The sequence below is a fragment of the Amblyomma mixtum genome, chromosome 3 (assembly GCF_055824585.1).
Source record: "Amblyomma mixtum isolate Tamu chromosome 3, ASM5582458v1, whole genome shotgun sequence".
NCBI classification, from domain to species: Eukaryota; Metazoa; Arthropoda; class Arachnida; order Ixodida; family Ixodidae; genus Amblyomma; species Amblyomma mixtum.
The window spans coordinates 317,316,504-317,340,347 of record NC_143014.1 but is presented as its reverse complement, the minus strand read 5'-3'; the positions used below and the strand labels follow the sequence as shown (position 1 = coordinate 317,340,347).

Here is a 23,844-nt window from a genome sequence, read left to right as displayed (position 1 = left end):
AAACTCAACTCTCATCTTTCTGTTAGCCAGAACTTTCACAGTAAGTATTGATGTAACATCTCTGCCCAGCACTAACATGCGATTAAGATCAAAAATCACAGAACAGAAAAGAAAGTGTTAGCTGAAAACGTCGATGAAACATGCTCACAAACTGTTGATGACGACTGACAGCACGAAGGGAACAAAGATTTAAAAAAAAACATGGGTGAAAATATCCATGAGGCATGCTGAAGAGCCGCTGATGATGACCCAGACAGCAGAGATGCTGTTACTGAGGCAGCACCAGGGACATATATAGGTCTTTTCCCAAACCATCTGCGCAAATGTTTTCATTTCTGGCAGCATGACCGCACTGAACAATTTCCAATGAAACTGCAGCAAATGCCATCTCTTTGTTTTGATGGACCAGATGCTGTGGCACAGGCAAACCTAAGGACTAAGCCTAAGTGCATATGAATATACTGCTGGTAATTTACTGCAGTGTTTGCCTATTTCTAACTGCATTTTTCATCCTCATTTATTGAAACTGCATAAGCAAAAGGTGTGTGCAATGCCAGATAGTTTTTGGACGGATAAAATTCTACTGCAGCAGGCCAAAGGGGGCAGTTTGTGTGAAGTGTAGTCTGGTGACTGCTGCTGCTACCCGAGAGCCATGGTGCCCTGAATTATAGTGAGCCTACTTTACTGTGCAAGTAGTATCAACATCAATGATCCTCAGTACAACTCCAATTAATGCTACGGGTTTGCAGACTACTGTCTTGAGCCATAGTAACATCTCGGTTGAGGTTGAGGAAAGCGAGCACCTCCACTAACCATTCTAATGCACGACAACGCACGTGGCACCATGCTCAACCCGCTACTGACATTTAAGGTCCTGCTGCTTTTCGCCCCTTTTCACAAGTTTAGTCATCCGCTCTTGGCGTGAATTACGCGGTCGGTGACCGTGTGCTCTGCGCCGTAGTGGACGGCGCAGAGCAAATTTAGCCCGGATACCTTACTCCCCTGGCACCCCAGCCCCTCATCGACGTCATGGATCACCGGACCCGCGTGCACAGTATATACAGGGTCTGTTCTGAAAGTAGTAGGACTGGTTTTTTCCTGGGTGAAAGGGCGGACGAGAGGCGGTCTGCGCGTGCCGGAATGTTGAAGGGGGATATTGGGAATGCTGAGGAAAATTGGCAGTCGGCTCTCGGCCGTTGAAGAGAGCAGGTCACTTGTATTGTGAACCGTTGTCGAAACGTCTCGTCACGCAGAATCATAGAGCGTTTACTGGACCAGCGGTACGCGATAAAATTTTGTGTAAATCTTAGTAAAATGGGCAAAGAGACTCACGACATGATTAAGGAGGCCTACGTTGACGCTGCCATGAGTAGATCAGGTGTTTTTTTGCGTGGAAAAAGCGGTTCTGAGAAATTCAGGAAAGTGTGGAAGACGTCGACCGCTCCGGACGCCCTTCGACCAGCCAGACCAACGAAAATGTGTAGCGAGTGAAACATTTACTGAACTGTGATCGCAGGATCAGTATCAGAATGATTGCTGATGACATGAGCATTCCTCAAACCCAAGTTTTTGAGATCGTGAAAGAAAACTTAGCCATGAGGAAAGTGTTCGCGAAGTTGGTGCCGGGAGTGTTGACAGAGGAGCAAAAGGCCAACCGGAAAGAGATCTGCCAGCATGTTCATCATGTGAATGAAGGCCCCGAATTTTGCCCAGCACAAGGCGGCAACGCTGCCTCAGGCCTCCTACAGCCCCTACTTGGCCCCACCAGACTTTTTTCTATTCCCGAGAATAAAATCGACGCTCAAGGGGAAGCATCACGGATCGGTAGAGGTGGTTCAACAGAGGTGGCTCAACAGGTTCAACAGGGAGCTAAACAGCGTTCCGGTCCAGGCGTTCCTGGAGGCGTACGAAAACTGGAAAACTCATTGGCAGCAGCGTGTAGGTGCGGAAGGGTGCTAATTTGAAACATTCTAATCGTCTGTACTATTCTCTTGATTAAGTTTTATAAAATAAAATGCGTCCTACTACTTTCAGAACAGACCCTGTATACCGCGATCTGCCGCACACCACCTGGGGAACGACACCGCACGTGGCACCATGCTCAACCCGCTACTGACATTTCAGTTTGGTTATATGAACAACTGCAGTGAATGCAAGACTAGCAACTGCTGCCTTGTAGCGGTGTCTTGCGCCTATGTGATCAAGTGGCGTAGCGCTTTGCGACTGTGTTGCGACTCTATAGCATCCCACCTGTTATCCCAGCTAATGTTATATCCGTAGCTTTCCGTGGTTGTCTTGGGTAGCCTTAAGTTCTCTTAGTTCAGTAGACATGGCAATATGCGCGTTCTCGAGGCGTTTAAGAGTGTCGAAAACAGACGAATTGTCGAGTGCAGTTGGAGGGCCTGGGTTCAGCTCATCATCACCTCATAGATATAACATTAGCTCGGATAACAGGTGGGATGCTATACAGTCGCAACACATTCGAAAGCGCTACGCCACTTGATCACATAGGGTCCAGACACCACTACAAGGCAGCGGTTGCTAGTCTTACGTTCACTGCAGTTGTTCATATAACCAACCTGAAATGTCACTAGCGGTTTGAGCATGGTGCCACGTGCGGTGTCGTGCCCCAGGTGGCATGCGGCAGATCACGGTATATTTACTGTGTAGGCGGGTCCGGTGATCCATGACGTCGATGAGGGGCTGGGTTTCCAGGGGAGTAGCGGTATACGGGCTAGGTTTGGAGTGTCGTCCACTACGGCGCAGAGCACACGGTCACCGACCGCGTAATTGACGCCACGAGCGGATGACTAAACTTGTGGAAAGGGGCGAAAAGCAGCGGGCAGCCAGAGCAGCACGACCTGAAATGTCAGTAGCGGGTTGAGCATGGTACCACGTGCGGTGTCGTGCATTAGAATGGTTAGTGGAGGTGCGGACTTTCTTCAACCTCAACCGATATGTTACTATGGCTCAAGACAGTAGCCTGCAAACCCGTAGCATTAATTGGAGTTGTACTCAGGATCATTGATGTTGCCACTACTTGCACAGTAAGGTAGGCTCACTATAATTCAGGGCACCATGGCTCTCGGGTAGCAGCAGCCGTCACCTGACTACACTTAATACAAACTGCCCGCTTTGGCCTGCTGCAGTAGAATTTTATCCATCCAAAAACTAACTGGCATTCCACACAACTTTTGCTTATGCAGGTTTCAATAAATGAGGATGAAAATGCATTTAGGAAATAGGCAAACACTGCAGTAAAATACCAGCAATACATTCATATGCACGTAGGCTTAGTCTTTAGGTTTGCTTGTGCCACAGCATCTGGTCCATCAAAACAAAGAGGTGCACTTTCCTTGGAAATTGTTCAGTGCCGTCATGCTGCCAGAAATGAAAACATTTGCGCAGATGTTTTGGGAACAGACATGCATGCCCCTGGTGCTGCCTCAGTAACAGCATCTCTGCTGCCCGGGTCATCATCAGCAGCTCTTGAGCATGTCTCATGGACCTTTTCACCCAAGTTTTTTTTTTAATCTTTGTTCCCTTCATGCTGTCAGTCGTCATCAACAGCTTGTGAGCATGTTTCATCGACGTTTTCAGTTAACACTTCGTTTTCTGCTCTGTGATTTTTTATCTTAATCGCATGTTAGTGCTGGGCACAGATGTTACATCAATGCTTACTGTGAATATTTTGGCTAACAGGAAGATGAGAGTTGAGTTTAATTCGTACATGCTTCCCAGATTGCATATATACACAACCATAAGACTGTTTTCTTACTTCAGCGTATTATAAAATTTATCTGAGCTTGCGTTGAGAACTTGCTATATACTTCATGCCAGCTGCACCTGTGACAGTGTTGGAGGTGCCTCTCATGCTCTTGAACACGCACACCATCCAAACAACCACCACATGGCTGCACACCATGTTACACATTTATTTTCACTACATGCCCACATACTTCACAACAGCACATGTGACAACAATGGAGATGTCTGTCTGTCACTCACACACCACCCAAGCAACTGCACATGTCTGTACACTGGGTCACACATAACAGCAGTGCACATTACAAGGCTGGGGGTGCCTCTCTCTCACGACAACCCATCGATCCATGTCTGGACGCCGTGTCACACATCTATTTACGCAACATGCACACATACTTACCAGCAGCACACGTGACAGGATTTGAGGTGCCTCTCGCGCTCTAACACACACACCATCCAAGCCACTGCCACATGGTTGCACACTATACCACGCATCTATGTACACTCCATACCTACACACTTTCTATATATGGATGGTGTGTTCTAACACACACACCATCCAAGCCACTGCCTCACGGCTGCACAGTATACTACGCATCTATGTACACTCCATGCACACATACTTACCAACAGCACACGTGACAGGGTTGGAGGTGCCTCTCGCGCTCTATCGCACACACCATCTAAGCTACCATCAAATGGCTGCACACCATATCCCAGATCTATGTACAGGTGCAAGCAGTATAAAAATGCGCATGTGGCCAAGAACAGTTATTCAAATTTACCAATTCAGTGTGTAGTGCTGTTTCGTTTTTCATGGGAGGCAACTCAAAAGCGTGATATACCTATGTTTTTTTAAGACAAGTTGAGGAAAGCACTGGCCTTCTTTGGGCATGCTTGCATGTTTCCTTCCGTAATCGTTGCACCAGTATGTTACACGAGCAGCAGCACACATTAAGTTAGAGTGTCCCCTTATGTTTTAACAGATGCACTATCTACAGCCTCACTTATTTATGCTTGCTATTCACAGTTTCCAGTCAATGCACTCCATGAATATATTGCTGCACAGGAATAAACTGCACATTTCTCAGCTTTGGTCAAAGTTCGATATGCAAGGAAGCATTATTTTATTTTACAATAATTGTGATCAGTTCCAGTATGAATAATCAGGACTTCTTTGTCCAGTTCATGAGAGATAAGCTGCTGTTTTAGTGTTTCCTGCTGCTGCAAAGTGGGAGGACGACCCAATGCAGGCTTGATTTTGCCTTGTTTCGGTGCTCCATACCATGGCTGCCTTTCAACGTACTTATTTGCAGGCACCAGCCACGGTTTATTTTTTCAGTGATCTGTGTATTGTGGTTGCAAGGCTAGGCTTTGCAGCAAACTTTGTCAGGTCTTCGTCTGCTAACTTTTGCTCCTCAGCAGTTTTCTCTGGAAACTGGTTAATCAGCATTTGGAAAGTAGACCCAGCTTTCAATTTCAGAATTTCAGTTATTTCTGCTGATATTTTTGGTGTGAAGCCTTGCTGATGCTGTGCATAATATATTGAGCACTGGCCATTAAAGAGCCTGCATGATAAATCATAGCATAGTCTTGGCTTCCATCTTTGGAATGACAATTTGAGCAGCTGGCCTTGCTGCTCTGCGTCTGGCACGACTGTAGGTCTAGTATAGCAACTGCATGCATGTGCTTGCACATGTGCGCATGCGTTGCATGGTCAAAACATGTGCATGTGTACATGTTGTGGCAAGCCTTGCACTTCTTACAGTCAAGCTCGAACCCACTGCACGATTTGCTACTCCTTTGCACTGTGTGCTTGAAGTTCACCAAACTATGTGACTTCACATGCCACTGGCCATCTCCCACTCTCTTAGTACTGGACTTAGAAAGCTCAATCCCCTCTTCATGCTTCCTAAATAGGGCAGATTTGCGGTGGTCTGCTCCTCCTTTCACAAGTGTAAAGCTTTGTAAAGCTTTTCGGATGTTAAACTAAAAAGTACTTTGATTATTCTATCCAATCGCCCATTTACCTTGCCACCAAAGTGAGAGTAATTCAATGTCTTGTGCATTGACTCCTAGTGATTATTTGTTGTTAAACCAATGTACTGCCGATAGCAGTAAGCCCACTGCCATGCCCTCTTTGTGTGTGTTTTCTCAAAATATCTGATGAAGCCATCCAGCTCTTCCAGCTCCTTTGGAGAAAGGCGATTAAGCTGCCGCTCTTTGGAGTGGATACCAAGAAATGCAGGGAGCAAGTTTTGAAACTCCGTCTCATCTCTGCACTTCATCAGGGTGTGCAGCATATCCTTTGCTTCGCTCCTGCAGTCCTTGTTTGTGACCGTATTCAGGCCTGTGCTCCAGCTGTGTAGTACATGCCAGCTGCAAAGCAGTCGAGTCCTCAAGGGACCCATCACCTGCTCCCATGCATTGCCATGAACTAGGTCATCATCAAACATAAATGCCTGACTCTGTATTCTGTTTAATTCTTTGATTGCCTGGAAAACCCTCACCATGGTGCCCATGTTCATCCTTTTTGAAATCAAGTATGCACATGAGATACCAGATCCATCTTGAGAAATTGTGAGCAGGGTTGCCAGTTTGAATTTGTACTTATTTGTGCCGTGGGTGGAGTCAATGCACAGTTTCGTTGCCCCCGATTTCTGAAGGAACTGTCGTTGTGGGAACATCAATAATGCTAGTTCAAACTCACCATCATGACTGTTGGGGTCACCCGTCTTCCTGTAATGCAACAGTGGCGACTCATTTTCTGCCCTCATTTCTTCGACCCAAAATTAAGCACTTAAAATCGTCTGGATCTATCTGCTCTGTTTTGCCAATTCTAAACTTATCTGCAATGTTACCGAGGTGCTTAGTGGTCACAAGTTGCATCCGTGGGCTTGATCCAATTGTGCCTGCTCGGATGTTGTGCACAATGATTTTTGCAGGCACTTCTGCTAACCGACCTGAAAACTGTAGAGAAAAAAAATGTTAACATCTCTGGTAAATCGGCCTACAGCCATGTAATAAAGTGACAAATACTTCTGGTCGGATTCCTACACTTTCAGCTTTGTTTCTTTTACCGGGTGACAAAAAATTCATCAACTTTCATTTCACTTTTCTGGCACTGGAGCACACGACAAAATAGTTGTTTGACAGACAGATGGACTTTATACTTAGGAGCTTGAGTGTTTAAACATGCACACTGCAATGCAAAACAGAAAAGTTATATACAGACTGTTATAAATGCAGACTATAACAGCATTGAAAATGTGGACAAGAAAATAATAATGACATGTGCTTCTCATTCTCTCCCGTTTCATTCTGCATATTCAAAAAATGCACCGATTCGCCTGACAGCAACCTTCAAAGGATTAGGGTCACCAAATTTTCGAACGCGATCTTTGTTTCTTGGGACTTGTGCACAAGAGAATACTGTGCACGAGTCACAATGTAGAATTCACTCATGCAAGATGAATAACTTCTAAGTGAATATTTTTCTCCAGCGGTTTTGGTTTCAACACCCTAATGACTGCTGCTAAGTCAGAGACAACTGGAGGGCATGCCATTCATATATAAACTGAAATACAAAGGCTGTTTGTTCGGTTTTTGTGATTTCAACTCTTGTGCAGGCTTGTATTTTATATTAGTGGTTTTTGAGGAAAGGAAATTGCGCAGCAACTGCCTCGCTTCCTCCATGGACGCCTCAAACTGTGCCATGAGGGAAGGGAGGAGTGAAAGAAGCAAGAGAGTAAGAGGTGCTGTAGTGGAGGGCTCGGTAATAATTTCGACCGCCTAGGGATCTTTGGGCACTGACATTGCACAGGACATGGACACTTCTCTCATTTTGCCTTCATCGATACTCAGCTGACGCAGCCGGGTTCTATCCCGGGTACTCCAGCTCAGTAGCTGAACACTCAAAACTCTGATCCATTCCTGCGAGCGTTACTAATGAAGTGCCAAAACATTCAAATAATTCGAATTATTGAACGTTCACTGCAGACGAACCTGTCTTATGCGAAAAAACATGCCCCTTATACAACCGTTAGACCGGTGGCGTTGCTTTTATCAGCAACAAAATGCCTACGCTTTTGACAGGCAGCCAAAAAATAGAGTCTAGCATCGAGTGCAATTGTCATTCCGTACACGTTTCATGGAGCTCAAGCCAGCTTCTTACGGATAAAGTGCAATGTCAACCGATTGACCGACAGGCCTAGGATAGTCAATGAAACTAGGAGAAAAACAAAAGAACAGACATTGGAGTAGTTCAGCGCTGGATGGCATTCCTAATTATGTTCAGTTGGAAAGACTAGATCCCTTCAAAAAAGCACGCCTAAACTGGACGGCACGAAGTTCGTATAGACTGTGCTGTCTCTGCAATGTGCCATGGATCAATTGTTTCTCACCCTTTCATGCAACCAAGTAGCCTCAAATGAATTGCACTATAGTCAGATACAACTCGAGAATAAAGTGGCAAATAGCTCTCAAAGAAGACCCTCCAGTCAGTGGTGTCAGCTGATTTCCATGAGCTAATCCAATTAAGCCGCAACTAATCCCCTTTATTTTGCCACCCTCCTGCAATGCTGCCCCTTGGGATTAGCCATGACATCATGAGAATTGGTCGACGCCATTGGCTCTTAGGCTTCATTTGAGCGGCATTGGCCACTTGTTTCTTAAGCTGTGTCCATACTACAACTTCTTCCGCCTCCTCGTTTTCTGGGACATACCTTTTCCCATTTTTCAGTAGGCATTTTTGTGTCGTCCCACCGCTTTTGTGCCATATATGCATTGCAGAAGAATGAATATTATTGAAAGGATCACTCAAGTTCAATGAACAATATCTTCCCCCTAAAATACATTTTATTGCACTTTCGCCTCCCATTTACTGAAGGGTTGGCGGAGTGTAGATTCTACACATTTTAACATACCGGTACAGTAGACACTGCGTGCACAAATACTTTGTACAAGAGGAGTGGCTAACCTGTGAGAACTCTGGCCTCATCCTGTGACAGCCTTTGGCGGCAGGTCTCATTGAAGTGTCCGTAGTGTTTCTTTAGAAACGCTACATATATACCTTGCCATCTTTCTTCGTGACCTCTAGAGTAGCACATCAGTGTTCTCCGATTTTGCAGCTTCCTTGCCTCTTTTCCTGCCTTTGACGCTGTTCTATAGGAAGCTCTTCATGCGAGCCGGAACGGTGGCAGTGCAGGTAGCGTTTAAAAACCCTTTATGCACATTCTTTTCTTCCTCTTGAAGCTATAAAATGGCAGCAAGTTTTGCTTTCCTCTCCGCCTCTCCAAGTGCAAAATTCTGAAACGGAAAGATTGTAAACATAACTAAGCACTCGACATAGTATTTGCTAGTTATTACTGTGAAAGCACGATTCCGAACGGTAAACGCCGAGGAAGATCTGCCGATGTATGTGGGTTTGTGCCAAGAACATAGCAACGGCGACATAGCAACCACAGCCTCACAGCAGCATTGTAACATAGTTATGACACGATGCCAACATATGATGTTAAGTCCATGACCACTCATGACACACCATGACTAAAAAAGAAATAAACGAAAAAATTGAGGCGCGAACAAAGGTGTGCTTCATTTTGAGAAAAAAGTGTACACAATGATAGCACACGAATAACGGCATAAGGCATCCTTAGAAAGCCAACAGTAAAGTAACAAGACGAGGCAATATTCACCCAGTTCTGCTTTTGCACGTTTATAGAATTTCGGCAAAACTTCTCTGTCAATTTCTTTTGTATCAAACTGCTTGCATTTTTTGAAAAGAAAGGCGAAATTAAAGTTCTCACTTATTACATACACTAATTAAAAGTGCTTGTGCTATGGAGTGGGAACACATGCAATACTCTCGCGCTATTACTGGCGCTCTGCCTCTACCAAGTGCGCATGACAATCCCGGATTTAGCTGCAAATGTTTAGACTTTTGCCTGCAGTGCAGAACTGCGTTTCCCAGCTTTTTTATTCTTAAAATTTATCAGTCACTTGCTTGCTGTTTTTTGCTGCTACTAGCGCATGGGGAACAATTTTTGGAGCAAATATTAGGTACAGGTTAAGTGGTTATACAGACTGTTACATGGAAGTATTTCACTTTTACTACCCCCTGCAAAAACTCATTCCTGCACAGCAACCTTTTACATGGCCCCGTACTTGGAGTACAAATTCAGGGCAGCGCTGTTGATTTCCAAAGGCAGAACAACGCTGGGCTTATCCTACACGCTTCTGCGTGTTGCAATTACGATGGCTTCAGCGCTGCCAAGCCAGCGCATGCCGTGGCAATGTCGTGTGTCCTGTCTGCGCGTGCCTGTGTCACGTTGCAGTTTCGACGGAGATATGAAGTGCAGTTCTGTCAAGACATCGCAGGTGCATGCAACAAATCATAAGCAAGGCCTGTAGCAACGAGTCTGCTGCATGGACGGGCCGAACGACCTGTTTTTTTCCTGCAGTGGCCACTCTAAAATATGAAAGTGTGCGCTGCTTGTCGCTTTGCTTATGGAGGAGCTAGGATACCAAAAAAAAATTCTGCAGACACACTTAACACTACTATTCAGCGAGAATGCGAAAACATTAAAGTGCACAGTCATGCTATGAGTGCGAGGCATGACTGCATCTTTGTACAAACTCTGCACACCTCTCATTACTAGTAAAGTGCTGAGTCATGCAACACTTCAGAATGATTGGACTACGTATGCTTTGTACAAACTATACACCTTACATTACGAATAAGTGCAAAATAACTAAGACAAGTCTTGACTTTCAAAGGATATATTACGTTACGTTTCACATTTCACTCGAATAACCGCAAAGGCTACCTCTACAGATTTGTTGCACTAGACTATGCCCATCGAAATCAATTCAGGGTCCCTTTAAAAAACGTGCATGTCATCGCGAAGTTTTTGCGCACAAAACCACGTGCAAGTTTCGCAGGGTGAGTGTAAGCGAATAAATAAAAAAAACGCGCTTTGTGTTAAGGAACTTAAAATGCGCTCACTCGAAAGGTGAATAAACTGCAACTTTAGTAAGCTATAACGAGCGTGCGTCTGCCTCCCGCTTTGGCCCTTTGCTGCCTTGATCACTGCGTGCGTGCATACAATAGTATCGACTTCGTTTCTTACCTTTATTAGAGTCGAAGACTGCATTCTCCGCTTCATCCTCGAAGTTGTGTTCTTGCACCTGGTGCCGCTGCAGGTCACGGAGGGTGGCAAAATGCTTCGCACATAAGCCGCACGAGAAAGGCCGTGCCTCAATGTGAGCGCTTCCTCGTCTTTTACACGTTGCAACGCTACTTCCTCGTGAATATTCTTCACGTGTTTTTTTTAAATTGCTAGTATTTGAGAACGCCTTGCCGCAAAACTTGCACCATTTTCGTTCGGAATTTTTACTTGTGGCCGCTGAAGCAGCGCCGTCCCAAGTGTTCATCTCCATGCTCAAGGCAAAAGGAAAACAAAAAAGAAGCGAGGAAGAGATGCACCTTTGGATATGCACACCAGGCGCACCAAGGAACGCGGCGCGAGCAGGGATTTTCACGAATAGTTGAAATTTTCCCTGTTGGTTGAAGCGCAATGCTGCCCGAAGTCGCCACAGAGTGACGTAGCGTAGCGCAGTGACGTCTGTTCTCGGATGGCCAATTGCAACGAGGATCGTCTTACTCTGATTACGCCCTCCGCTACAAATGGAGGAAAAAGTTTTTTTTTCTTCCATGCCTCTACAGGCTACGGACTGCGGACTGAACGACTTCGTGGCTACGGCTGTGTACGGCTACGGAGGCGCAAACCAATCAAGAAGGCCCCTTAGGAATCCAAACGAAGCCAAATCTAAGCGGAGGTTTCCGGTTTCGTGACGCTTTTTCCGCTTCGTAGTGGATTATGGCGGAAGGTAGAATGGCTCTTTCCCACTGCACTCTTTCGCCTCGCATCTTTTAATACAACCCATTTCCGTTCGATTTAGTTACTATCCTTTATGAGCTGACAGCCGGGTACGCAAACTACCTGGCGTGTATGCGTTGTGCTGCACTTTGAAACGTTGAGCGACTAACAAATAGCAGAGTTAAAGACGGGCTTATTGTTAGTGTTACTGGTTCGGGCATGCCCGTGAGAAGAAAAAAAATTCTCTTGCGATGCCGTCAGTGCAGTAGTGCAATGAGATGTCCCATTTCTTTCTTCCAGGTCAGAACAGCGTGGCCAAGACAGAAGCGGACGACGAGGTCTGCGCTGCTGCCGACACGGTGGCTACCGGCGCATCGGAAAACACTGAGGTGAAATTGCCCTCCACGCCATTTCAGACAGCGGTAGTCTTACGCCAATGAATTGCTGCTGGCGCACGCAGCGGTGTCGACTGCAGTGTGCTTACACGCGTTTTGCTTTATTTCTCGGGATGCACTTTCTTTCTCACCTTACAGGCGGGCGCCGACAAGGAGAACGTCGGCCCCAGCTTACCAAGGAAACCTAAGATGGACACCGACTTTCACTCCCTGCCGCTTAGGCAGTACTTAGACCAGACTGTAGTCCCAATTCTCGTGCAAGCATTATTCACTCTAGTCAACGAACGGTGAGTACGCTGTTTTACCAAGTCTGCTTTGTGGGTCATTACCGTCTCATCGTTGCAGACCACACAACCCGATGGAGTACTTGGCCGACTAACTGATACGGAAAAAGGCGCAGTTCGAGCACGGAAGTCTGAACTGAGGAGAGCGAGACAAAGGGAGACTTGTATTTTTTTATTCTTATTTACATGTGTGCGAACACCACATCCGCTTCACCGTGTCTCCGCAGTTGTTCCTGCGATTTGCCTGCACTGCTCGCTGCGTTGGATCGCGAGAGTTTAAACACTGCTGTGCATTGCACTGGCCATTTAAATTCATAAGGTCGAGTGCTTCTGGAAATCCCTTGGAGGTCTGGTGCTTTTCTGACCATGCAGTGAGCACATGTGAGGGAGTTATGGTTTTCCTGCAAACTGCATCACTGCTGTCAGTCTCGTTTCGCACACCCATTTGATGTTCTCGCTCACCTTGAAGAGTTAGCATTTTGCGAAAGCCTTGCAGAACAGCAAGAGAAATTGACATGTTGTCAATAAAACAAGTTAGAAACGCGTGCACTGTCTGCATTTGAAATTTCATTTTACTAGCTGTACAAGGTGCTTCTGCTCCTCGACGTCAAATAACTGTAAAATAAAAAACAGCAGTCACCTGCAAAACGGCTTGCACAATATGGTATTCGCATTCAGCTTCTGGAATTTTTCAAAGGTAACCCACCAACTGTTTTCACCTGTGTCTAATGCATTTCAAAAGTTCCTGTAACGATCCCATTTGGGCAATTGGACTTGGCCCTTTAGGCGTTCCGTCGGAACTGTCTGCAAGTGGTCTGTAACCTTGAAACTACATAATGCTAAAATGCAAAGGAGCTTCATAAATTTCCACGCTAGCAGTTACATCTGTCAGTTCTCTATTGCACAAAAAGTAGCTTGAAATTTTGTAGCTATCTGGCTTTTGAGCATATAACATTCACTGCCACAACACAGAAGTGCATAATAAAATTTTGGCAATTAGTCAAAATCGCTGTATGTGATTCTTGAAAGGTTTATCTGGGCACTTAAACTAGGCTCAGTCGCAAGTTCTTTGCAGCAAAATGTAATCTATGGACCATCTCAGGCAATCTGGTGAGTGCACTAAACGCGTTCCTGTTGAGTCTCCGCGTATGCCGATCTGGTTGGAAAAGAGTATAAAACAGACGCTGCCCAAGTACTGAAGGGACAGTAGGCAGTTTTAGCAAAGCGTATGCATGCTTACGTAGAATAAATGCAATAACTTAATGGGACTTTACTATATAACTTGAATATATATGGACACACTCAGCATACGCGCATTGAGATATGTGCCAATTTGTTTTAGTGTCGGCTGAAAAATAATACAAATCGTTTTTCATTTCTCTCGCTCTCAACACATCTGTATGTGGTCCTATGAGCCCCTAACATGAACAGCAAAGAATTTCAACCTGTTTAACAAAGAAAGATGTAGCGAAACAGCTTTCTCTTAATTTGTGTTATCGGTTTTTACGGCGCCGCCGCCAACTGAAAACGACCACCACGCTGCCGCCGGTCGGAACCGGCACGGCGCACACCTCTGGCGACAAGCCAAAGCTCGCCCTAAAAGGCACCGCTTCCGGACTCGCTCCTCAGGTGGCGTTAGATCTCTAAATCGCGGTAGAGTTGCGCGCAGTCGCGACGGTCAAACAAACTCCTTAATCGCTCTATAGATTACCTAACATCGCCTATCATCCCTAGACAGGCCATGGCATAAAGCCGTTAAAGCTACTGCATTATAGCTGTGGGACATATGGGAGAGAGACTGCCGTATAAGGCTACGAAAATCAGCGTTGTCTATTTTACGCCACGTCAGAAGCACGCGTAAATACTAGCAAAACAAATAAGGTTTGAGATGCAAGAGTTTTTCTCAGAAACTCACTCTGAGATCCAATAATTAAAGTGGCTTTAATAGGCGTTATCAGCATGCCAACAGTCGCGAATAAAACACGGACAGCAATTGTCAAGGAATGGAAAGAACTGCGTGCGAAACGACGCACAATGATCAGCGAATTAAGCGAGATTATCAACTACCTGATGATCTCGAAGGAAATATTAAGTGCACACTAGATTAGGTACCACCAACTGCACAGTGGATCGCCGAAGACGGGAGGTTTGAAGACCCTCTTTCAAATACTTTTTAACAGGACGCAAAAAACTTAGTTCGGCCAAAACTGCGCTAAATTTGATCACTTTCGATTGCCTATCGCAATAAATCTTTTCGAGCTTCGAGTGTCGTCTGCTTCCGTCTGTTCGCGACCGGTGTGGTTTCATATGAGCGCTTTGACACCCTCCTGAAAGCATTTCTGTACAATGCTGTCTGTGTGAATACCATTTCGTTCCGCTTTATTTGCACAGGGCCGGGTAAAGAGCAGCGGCGCTGCGTTAACTTGCATGAGGCAGGACTTTGGTGGCCGTTTCTCGATGTATTCTCGAGATCCTGTGCAGCTCCGCCTTGAAAGCGGTCGCCGTTGAATTGAATGCATGTCTCCAGACGTACTTCATAACTTCTGAAAATATTTTCCCGCATTCCATAAGTGATCTGGTCGAACGCGTGCTCAATGCGGGCCCTCAGCGCAGCGATGCTTGTCAACGTGCTGACGCTGTACACAAGTGATTTTACGAAGCCCCATACAAAAACAAGAATCGCACGGAGTGAGATCAGGTGACCTCTGAGGCCAGGGCATGTTTTCTGACCCACAGCCCATACCACTTGTGCGGGAAATTTGCACCCACCTTTTCAGAGATGCGCGATGCTGCGGTCGGCGATGCAACACCGCACGGAACTTCATACGCGCGAAGCGCATTCAATTAGATGCGCACATCCAAGACACGGCAATGACCTTCCCTTCTTCAGTATATGGTCGCATTTCTCGTTGGTAAGCTTTCGTACTTTAGAAAAGAAGGCAAGAGTGAAAGCACAGACTCAAAAGCTGCAGTGGGTAGCAAACAGACGAAAGGTGACGATGGTCGAAAAGATTTATTGCGAGAGGGAATCGAAATTATTCGAATTAATTTCGCATAGTTTTGGCCAAACTACGTTTTCTGTGAAAAATTTAAAAGGATTTGAAAGGGAGTATTCAGAACTCCCGGAAACCCTTCCCTCCTTTGCTGAATCTTCATTACGAACAAACCAGATCGCGCCACCGGTACGGTCACTCACACAGCGGCATAATTGTCTTTGTCGTCGCCGCAGAGGATGTAAATTTCTGACTTATTCTGTTCGAATCAGGTAAGCACGCCAATCAAACAAGTATAAAACAATTCTGCGTACCAAATGTGATCTCTGGGCGAAATTTGAGCTCGAACAATGCGCCCGTTTAGCTGGGAGAATCAATCCGAGGCGTGCGTTTATTTCCGCAACATGCGATAGCTTTTGTTTTTGCGTGCTCTTTACCAGTGGTAGTGGATGACGCAATTTACCTTTACGAACGTGTCATTGAGTTACCCTAGAACCAGTATACCAACTTGCATTGCCATAGACAAAGAAAAAGTGCTATGGTATACGTCCAGAGTGGCGTGCCCACAAAGACATGGCGCGCCTTAATGCCGAAAATAACAACGTGGCTTTTTCTGACTGCTATGCGCTGTTTTTTGGGGCTGGTGTGATACGAAATTTGCTTATTGCTCAGACGTGTTGAAAACCATGCTTGTAGAAAGACAAAGTTGGGCGACCCCAGCGCTGAAGGGTTGTGCATGAAAATAGCCGATGGAGAAGCACCTTCAAACAAGCGTGGCCGACCGAGCAACGAAGAGCCACTGATGGTTGCGAAGAATACTCACAACAACGAGGCGCTGCGAGCAAACACAGCGCACTGTGATCAGTGCTAAGGCCAGCGGGGTCTTAGATCCCCACCAATAATCAGAAAGGATCTGGGAGCCCCCGTGCTTAAAATGTAGAGACTCCATAAATGCGAATCAAGCTGCCATTTTTTTTTATTTTTGTCAGAGTGGTATGACAATTTTCTCTTTATCCTTTTCCGCCGCGGTGGCTCAGCGATTATGGTGCTCGGCTGCTGACCCGAAAGACGCGGGTTCGATCCCGGCCGCGGCGGCTGGAATTTCTTTGGAGGAGAAATTCTAGAGGCCCGTGTACTGTGCGATGTCAGTGCACGTTAAAGAACTGTAGGTGGTCGAAATTTCCGGAGCCCTTCACTACGGCGTCTGTCATAGCATCAGTCGCTTTGGGACGTTAAACCCCATAAACCAAACCAAACCTTTTCAATAATTTGGTTCGGTTCATTACCATGTTTCCAGACACGCGAGACGTAAAAATACAAAGCTGACAGCACAACACAAAGAGTGGATAAAAAGGAAAACCCGTGCCCTCATACCTCGAGCCAGTCCAAGGCTGTCTGCTCAGCTCCAAGGCTACACAACCATGCGCACAATGGTAAACCGTAGGGATGTTTTGTTTCACGTCTGTGCCATAAACTGAGACAACAGCGACCTTTCAAAACGGTTTTTTTTTTCATTTGTAAAAAACCTTGTATAAAACAGGCCGCAAGCCACTTTCTCTCTCTGCGCCTCTCCACCTCTGCTCAAATCACTGAGACACCCTTCGATGGATCCACACTTTGAGCACGGGCTATGATGGAAGCAACCACTGGCCCAACTTCACAACAGCCAAATGTGCAACAGTGAAGATGGGAAGGCTGCACATCCAAGAGCTCCGTTCTGTGCCGAAAATTCGTATTTTCCCTCTGCCTGTCATCACAGAACGACTTTTTTTATGCCTTCCATAAGTCATGACAAAAAGCAAAGTTCTCTGACGAATATATTCTCACAGCTAAACATTTATTCATGTCTAACGACCACATGAAAAGGCATGAAAATGTAGAAGAGTTTACGTTCATGTAGGAGTTTTGAGGCGTTATGCCGACATATGTGGACGCGATTGAAATGTTCCGGTAGAAAATTCTTCATTAATTTTCTAAGCTTCACATCTGCTTGTGATTTATGCAAAAAAACTTTTTCCTTGAGTGAAAAACTTGAGGTCATCACTACACCCCAGACAACACTTGCTCAGAATAACGAGGGTAAGAATATGCAGTAAGCCTCTTACAGAGGCGTAGATTATTTTGAAACACTATTGGGAAAACAGCGACGTATAGGAACCTCGCCAGCCAGATCGGCCTGACAGGACTGGAACACACTCAGCACTAAAGGAGTGTACACGAACGCTGTGGTGCAAATGGCGTTACTTGGGACTTGCCAGTTGCATATGATATTGTGACCAGGGTGTCGAACCGGCATTTTTTCGGGTTCGGTTCGGGTTCGGGTTCACGCCTTTCGGGTTCAGTTCCGGGTTCGGCTCCAGAGGGACGTTCCGTTCCGGTTCGAACCGGTTCGGACCGTCTCGAACCGGTTCAAACGGGTTCAAACGGGTTCAGGACAAAAAAATTATAACGCCGATGGGTTTCATTCAGTCAACCTTGCTATGCGTTTTCTTTTTTCTTGCACATCGCTGTACAAAATAAAAAATCCAAAGATTTGTTGACGAGAACTAAAAATGGGCTAGTTGGTAAGGGTTCATGAACAGGTCAAAAGGAAGTCTGGAGACTACACAGACGCTGACTAACAACTGGTTATTATAGTATCTGAAACGTATGTGAAGGCACAGGACGCCGTGAACAATGCAAAAAACAGAGGAGCAAAGATTAAAACTAAAAAAAACATACTGCGCATGCACATCATAGTCGAGTCATGACATCTTTTTGAACGAAATTCGAAGACTATATTCTATAGTAGACGGCACTCCCCTATCTCCTGGACCTCACACAGTTGCCAAGAAAGCCTGGCTCTTTATCAACAAAATTGATGTATGGTGCAGCAACACGCTAATCTGCTTCCTTCCTGATCATAAAGGTCTCGACCATCTCCCTACAAATTCGATCAGGGTGATTAGACAGGAGACTTGTCTTTCTAATTGGGGAAGCAATGAGCAATTGTTCGAACATCACAGATGGCTGAAGAAAGTAGCGGTGTCGTACAACTTGGCTTTGCATTGCAGCGAGTGCAACGATTGCTTCCCCCAGTAGATAAGACAAGTGTCCTGTTTAATAACCCTGTTTCCATTTGTAGGCAGTTGGTCGAGGCCAATGGGATAAGGAAAGAAGCCAATGAGTGTGTTGCTTCACCATCTATAAATTTGGTAGATACGGAGTCAGGCTTTTTTGGCGTTGTGTGAGGTCCAGGATACAGGGGAGTGCCGTCTGCTGGGGAATATACTCTTCGAATTTCGTTAAAAATACGTCAGGATGTGATGTGCATGGGCAGCATGGTTTTTAAGTTTTAACCTTTGTTCTCTTTTTTGGGGTTGTTTCCTGTGTCCTGCGCCTTTATATACTTTTCCCAGAATAAAATAACCAGTTGTTAGTCAGCGCTCGTGTCGTCTCCCGTCTTTCTTTTGTCGTGTTTACTGCGTTACTTGAGCATGAAAAAATTGTTTAATGTGAGATGTTCTCACTTTGCCTATTTTATTTATTGTCCGCAGCAAAAAGACGGATTTACGGCAAGAGCCGCAAAATGAAATGAACTCGAAATTAATGTAACTCGGCTATGTATATACGCTATAATCCACCTTATGAGGTGTAGGACGAAAAGCCGATGGATTTTGCATCTACAAGACCCTCCTGCTTCAGCAGTTTGGGAGACCCCGTAGCGCGTGTAATAGGTCTCCCTTGAAGCTTTAATCAGTTGGGACTTTCTCGTACGCAGTGTACTTACGGGGCACCAAAATTTCCGCCGCACGTGCCCTCTACGTTCCCGCGCACCACTGAGAAACATATACAGGCAGATACCCTTCCGTCTCCTCGAAGCCGACTTGCCAGTGCCCCCCCCCCCCCTCCTTTACTACATGATAAGGAAATGTTCGAGAATCCTCCACCGCCCATCCATCACCCAACGAGTGTCCCGTGGGAGCACTGGCTCTTCCTAACTTCCAGAACTTACCAAACATATTTTCTTTAAATCACCTATTCGACATCGCCTTTGTGACTCACGTTATATATCCCGAGCCCCTATAGCTTAGTAGCTTCAAAAACTCAGCAAATCGTGGCTTCTCACTATAGTAAAGTAAGAAATTTGTTTATGATAGAATGTTTGCGACTTTTCCTAGGGCGCTATGAAAGGCAACCTTTTCGTCAACAGAATTTTTTGCGCCCTTGATAGAGTGATAAAGAGTGGTTAATCTGGCATGCACCATTTGTCCACCAACTTGTTTCAGGCATTTATTTTCAAAACTACAAACAACCCCTTTCTGGGAGCTGTGCAGAATAGGTGACTAAGTGCTCGCCTGTGTTTTCTGGACATGCTCGCGAGTGCTGATTAATTCGGTTTTCTCACTCTTCGCCTTTACTTACCTGTACGGCCTCTCAACAAAGGATATGACAAATGTTGCGATCGGGAATTACTTCCTCTACCCATACAGCCTTACCTAGACTTTCTTGATACTGGTGTATTAAAGCGAAGTCAGCGGAGGTACAGTGGAGCCCACTTTAATGGCCACAGATATAACGAACACTCGCTTATTGCGAACTGGTGTGGTGCTACCATTAAAATATGCATAAGGGCAACGGAAATTCGTCGCAGATACCGCGAACAACTCTGGCCACACCATTCGGTTATAGCGAACGAGGTGGCGTGGTGAACTACTCCGAGGTTGTAGAGGTCGTCCTTCCGCTGAGCACGCAGATGAAATAGCGCCCCTCAACCTTCACGACACCACCCCGGAAAGAACACGTCAACCCAGAAATGGAATTAAAAGGCTGCACTGCTGTGCGCAGCCCTAACCGGAAAGTCCGGCGTCCGGTAACACTGTAAACGCTAAAAAAAGCACGGTAACAATATGCTGTAATTTTCTATTCAAATAGTAAGTAACCGCCGGCCAAACCCGCGTCAATGGCCAACGAGGGCAATCACTGCCTACGCGTTCGCCGGGTCGGCAAAGCATCCCGAATGGAAGAAGCGCGGTGCGCGTGAGAAAGGGGCATCGTCAAAAGCGAAGCTACTGACCATGGTCGCGGATCAACTAACAGCAGCGATTAGATATTTCTGAAATCATTGCTGCACATGGTAGTCACGTGGTGTGCATATGCATAGCATGTGCGGGCGGAGGCAGGGAGTTATGGTTGCATATGAGACCTTATGCCGAGATCGCTGAATTCGACGCGGTCAAGTAAAGCTTGAGGAGGGTCAGAGAGGTTCCAAATATTCCATGCAACAACCATAAAAAGACGCCTACAAGATAGCCGAATAGCCTAAAGCATCTGTAAGAGTTATCTGTTGCGCCGCCATTAGTATGAATCCCGCTCGGTGTCAGAGGTTAGACTACGCATACTCTTTTAATTATTCATTTTACTGCGTTAGCAGTATAGCCTGCTTTCCCAAAAATAACCGCGCTGCGTGCGTGCAGCCTCCATCCTTGATTCACACTCCGGTGGGCGTACATCAGAGCATTCACTGGTAAAAATGCACGTTCGAAATCTTTCACCCATCTCTACACCCCTCATCACCCACCTGTACCCGATATAGCCGAGGCAGATTGTTGTGAAGGCTCAACGTATTAAGTCGCCCAAGCGTTCTACGAAAAAAACACCAAAAAGTACAAGCCTGTCGTGTCAGACACTAAGAACGGCAAATATGACTGCGAGAAGTAGATAAAAGTCGCCAAACAGAGAATTCAAGATCGAGCAGTGCGAGAACTGCGGATGGAGCAGCGCGCTGGCGACTGGCAGCAATTCTTTCTTAGAAGCAGAACGATTTCAGCGAATTGGCATAACGAAATCATTTCATGGTAGCTACATTTCATCGGAGTAGCATCTTTCTGGGCGGAATAACTATCGCATGCCAGCGAGCGCATGTATTTCCGCATTGCCCTTTTGTGTAATCCGTATTTTTTTTTCTTATTAGTACATCTCCACCGTTGCCAAGAACCCGCCTTTCGTTGCTTATTTCCGTAGCGTGCAAACAAGAATATGCGGATTCTAAAAGAAAAAGAAGCTGCACCAATTTATACATCCTTCTTTTGGTAATACTAGTAGTAATATAACGTGTACATAACAGACGGTGTAGTGGAGGGCTCCACATTAACGGAGACCAGCTGGGGATTTTCGACGTCACGCTGGTTTTTGTATTTTTGGAATCAGCAGCCGAGCTCCACAGCCACTGAGCCATTTTTTTTTCTTTATTGCCCTACAGACCCATCGTGAGGGGTTTTATTTAGAACTTGCTGTCTCAGACAATGAGCGCCTACAAAAGTAAATGTTGCACTACCTACTGCGGTTGCTCAGTGGATAGGGCGCTCGGTTACTTATTCGGTGTACCTGGGTTCGAACTCGGCCCCGGCGACCACGTTTTTTTGGAGGCGAAACGCAAAAGGCACCGTCGGCTGCTCGATGTCAGTGCACGTTAAAGGGAAACTGCGCCATTTTTTAAGAATTTCGCGATACTCAAGGATTCAAATCTATGCTTAAGTAAAGCATGCTAAGTGTTTTGCACTACCATTTAAAATAGTGACGTAATAGACGATTAAATTTTGCACTTCTCTTCAAAGCAATAGTGGAGTGCGGTGAAGTTCAATGTGATGTCACGGAAGGTATGATTTCAAATTACTGCTGCCGTCAGCAACGCCCTGCCGTGCCTCGTTGGACGCTGCCAAACAACGTTCGACGGGCTTTGACTTCGGTAGCGTTGGTTTTTTCTTTCAAAGGTGTTTATGCGTTGGAAATGTAATGATACTTTCGATGACGTCATCATGCGTACCCCCTTAGCGTTGTGTGCTGCGGAGAAGCTTGAAGGCCGTTGCAATTTTAATTGTCACCGTTTCAAATGCTAGGCCAAAAGGACTTCGCATACTTTACCTGGAAGTTTCACAAATTGACCCTTTTAATCTCGTCGATTTCTAAAACCTATGCAGTTGCCCTTTAAGGATTCGCAGCCGGTAGACATTATTCCGGAGCCCACCCCTACTGCGCCTGTTTCTCTTTTTTCTTTCACTCCCACCTTCCTCCCTCTCTTACGGCGCGGTTCAGGTGTCCATCAAGAAGTGAGACAGACTGCGACATTTCCTTTTCTCAAAAACCACCATCACAACATTGCTGGGTCCTCGCGCTAATATTTTGTCTATTTGTGGGAAATGACGCAAAGAAAAGGAAGGTTTTCTCAATTGATACTAAAATGCCTATAGAAACCCAGTTTTATTGCGTGTTTTCTCCTTTCAAATGACCCCATAGATATTATAATGCATGTATCACCGTGTGGTATTCGGCTACTGCTGCGAAGTAATTTAGAAAATAATTTATTCTGCCATGCTGTTTCGGTTTCATCAACCGAATGATGGCTGTTACGTGAGTTCAACATTAGGTCACGTGAGGCACGGGAAAACTAATACAAACGCTGATACGTTGTTTTGACTCACTGTAGCACTTAAATCAGCCGGCTTCAAGACCTATCATTACAACGAGCGACGTATCAGCAGTTATATTGCCGTTTTATAGCCCCTCACGTGACCTAATTTCCACTACACGTCACTCCCATCGTTATGTTGGTGAAACCGAAACAGGGTCAAGAAGAAATTCAAATATAAATTATTTATTATATGTTGGTGAATACCACGCGGTGCTCCATGTACAGCAGTCTAACGCATTGCTTGAAAGAAGAAAGCACGCAAGCAAAAGCTTGGTATATATAGTACTTTATTGAGTTAGAGCAGTCCTAACATTTTGGTTAAAGATTTACGCAGATATGTAAAAGGGGAGGAGTAGTAACTCAAATTTCACATAAACCTGACGTACATACAAGTGTTTAGAATTGGCGGTAGTACATTAAAGAAGGGTCAATTAGGCTTCTTCCCAGGCACCACATCTCCCGTAAGTTTGCTGTCGCGTAAACTGGGTATACAATTTTCGCACTTCCCAGCGCAGACAGCTACGGGTGGGTAAATCTATGCGATAGATCATCTCATTTTGTAGGAAAACAAAACGTATGCCGGTATGCAAAAAAACTGGGGCTGAACCGGGTCCCGAACCGGTTCGGAACGGTTCCTTTGAATCGTTCCGGTTCGGGTTCAGTTCCAAGATGGCGAAAAAAATATGGGTTCTGTTCGGTTCCGGTTCCGGGCGAAAATTCGGGTTCGGTTCCGGTTTCGGGTTCGGGTTCAGTTCTGGTTCGACGCCCTGATTTGTGACGCCCATGACGAGGCGGTGCTTATTCTATTTGGTCGGCATTGCTGACTACGCAGAAGATGAGGAGGACGAGGTGCAATGTGTGTCTCGTGCTCGGAAAGTGGACACAGCTGATTCTCGCTCGCCCGTCGTGGTCTTAATACACCCACTGGTCGAAACAATATATTAGAAACTGTTTCGTACCAGGTAACACATTCAAGGCAGACTCATTTCACTGTACTAGAGCACCGCTTTAAGCAGAAGTACCACTTCAACTGCTACGGCTCTCATAGAGGTTTTCGGTTTTCGGCGGTTGCATTCA

The 23,844-nt window shown here is 45.7% G+C and overlaps 2 pseudogenes; one reads left to right on the top strand and one right to left on the bottom strand.

Moving 5' to 3' along the window:
- Positions 1-6,213: 6,213 nt before the first annotated feature.
- LOC149355720 (uncharacterized) lies at positions 6,214-11,205 on the bottom strand (annotated as a pseudogene).
- Positions 11,206-11,645: 440 nt separating this feature from the next.
- Positions 11,646-12,464, top strand: LOC149355719 (protein dpy-30 homolog; annotated as a pseudogene).
- The last annotated feature ends 11,380 nt before the right edge of the window (positions 12,465-23,844 follow it).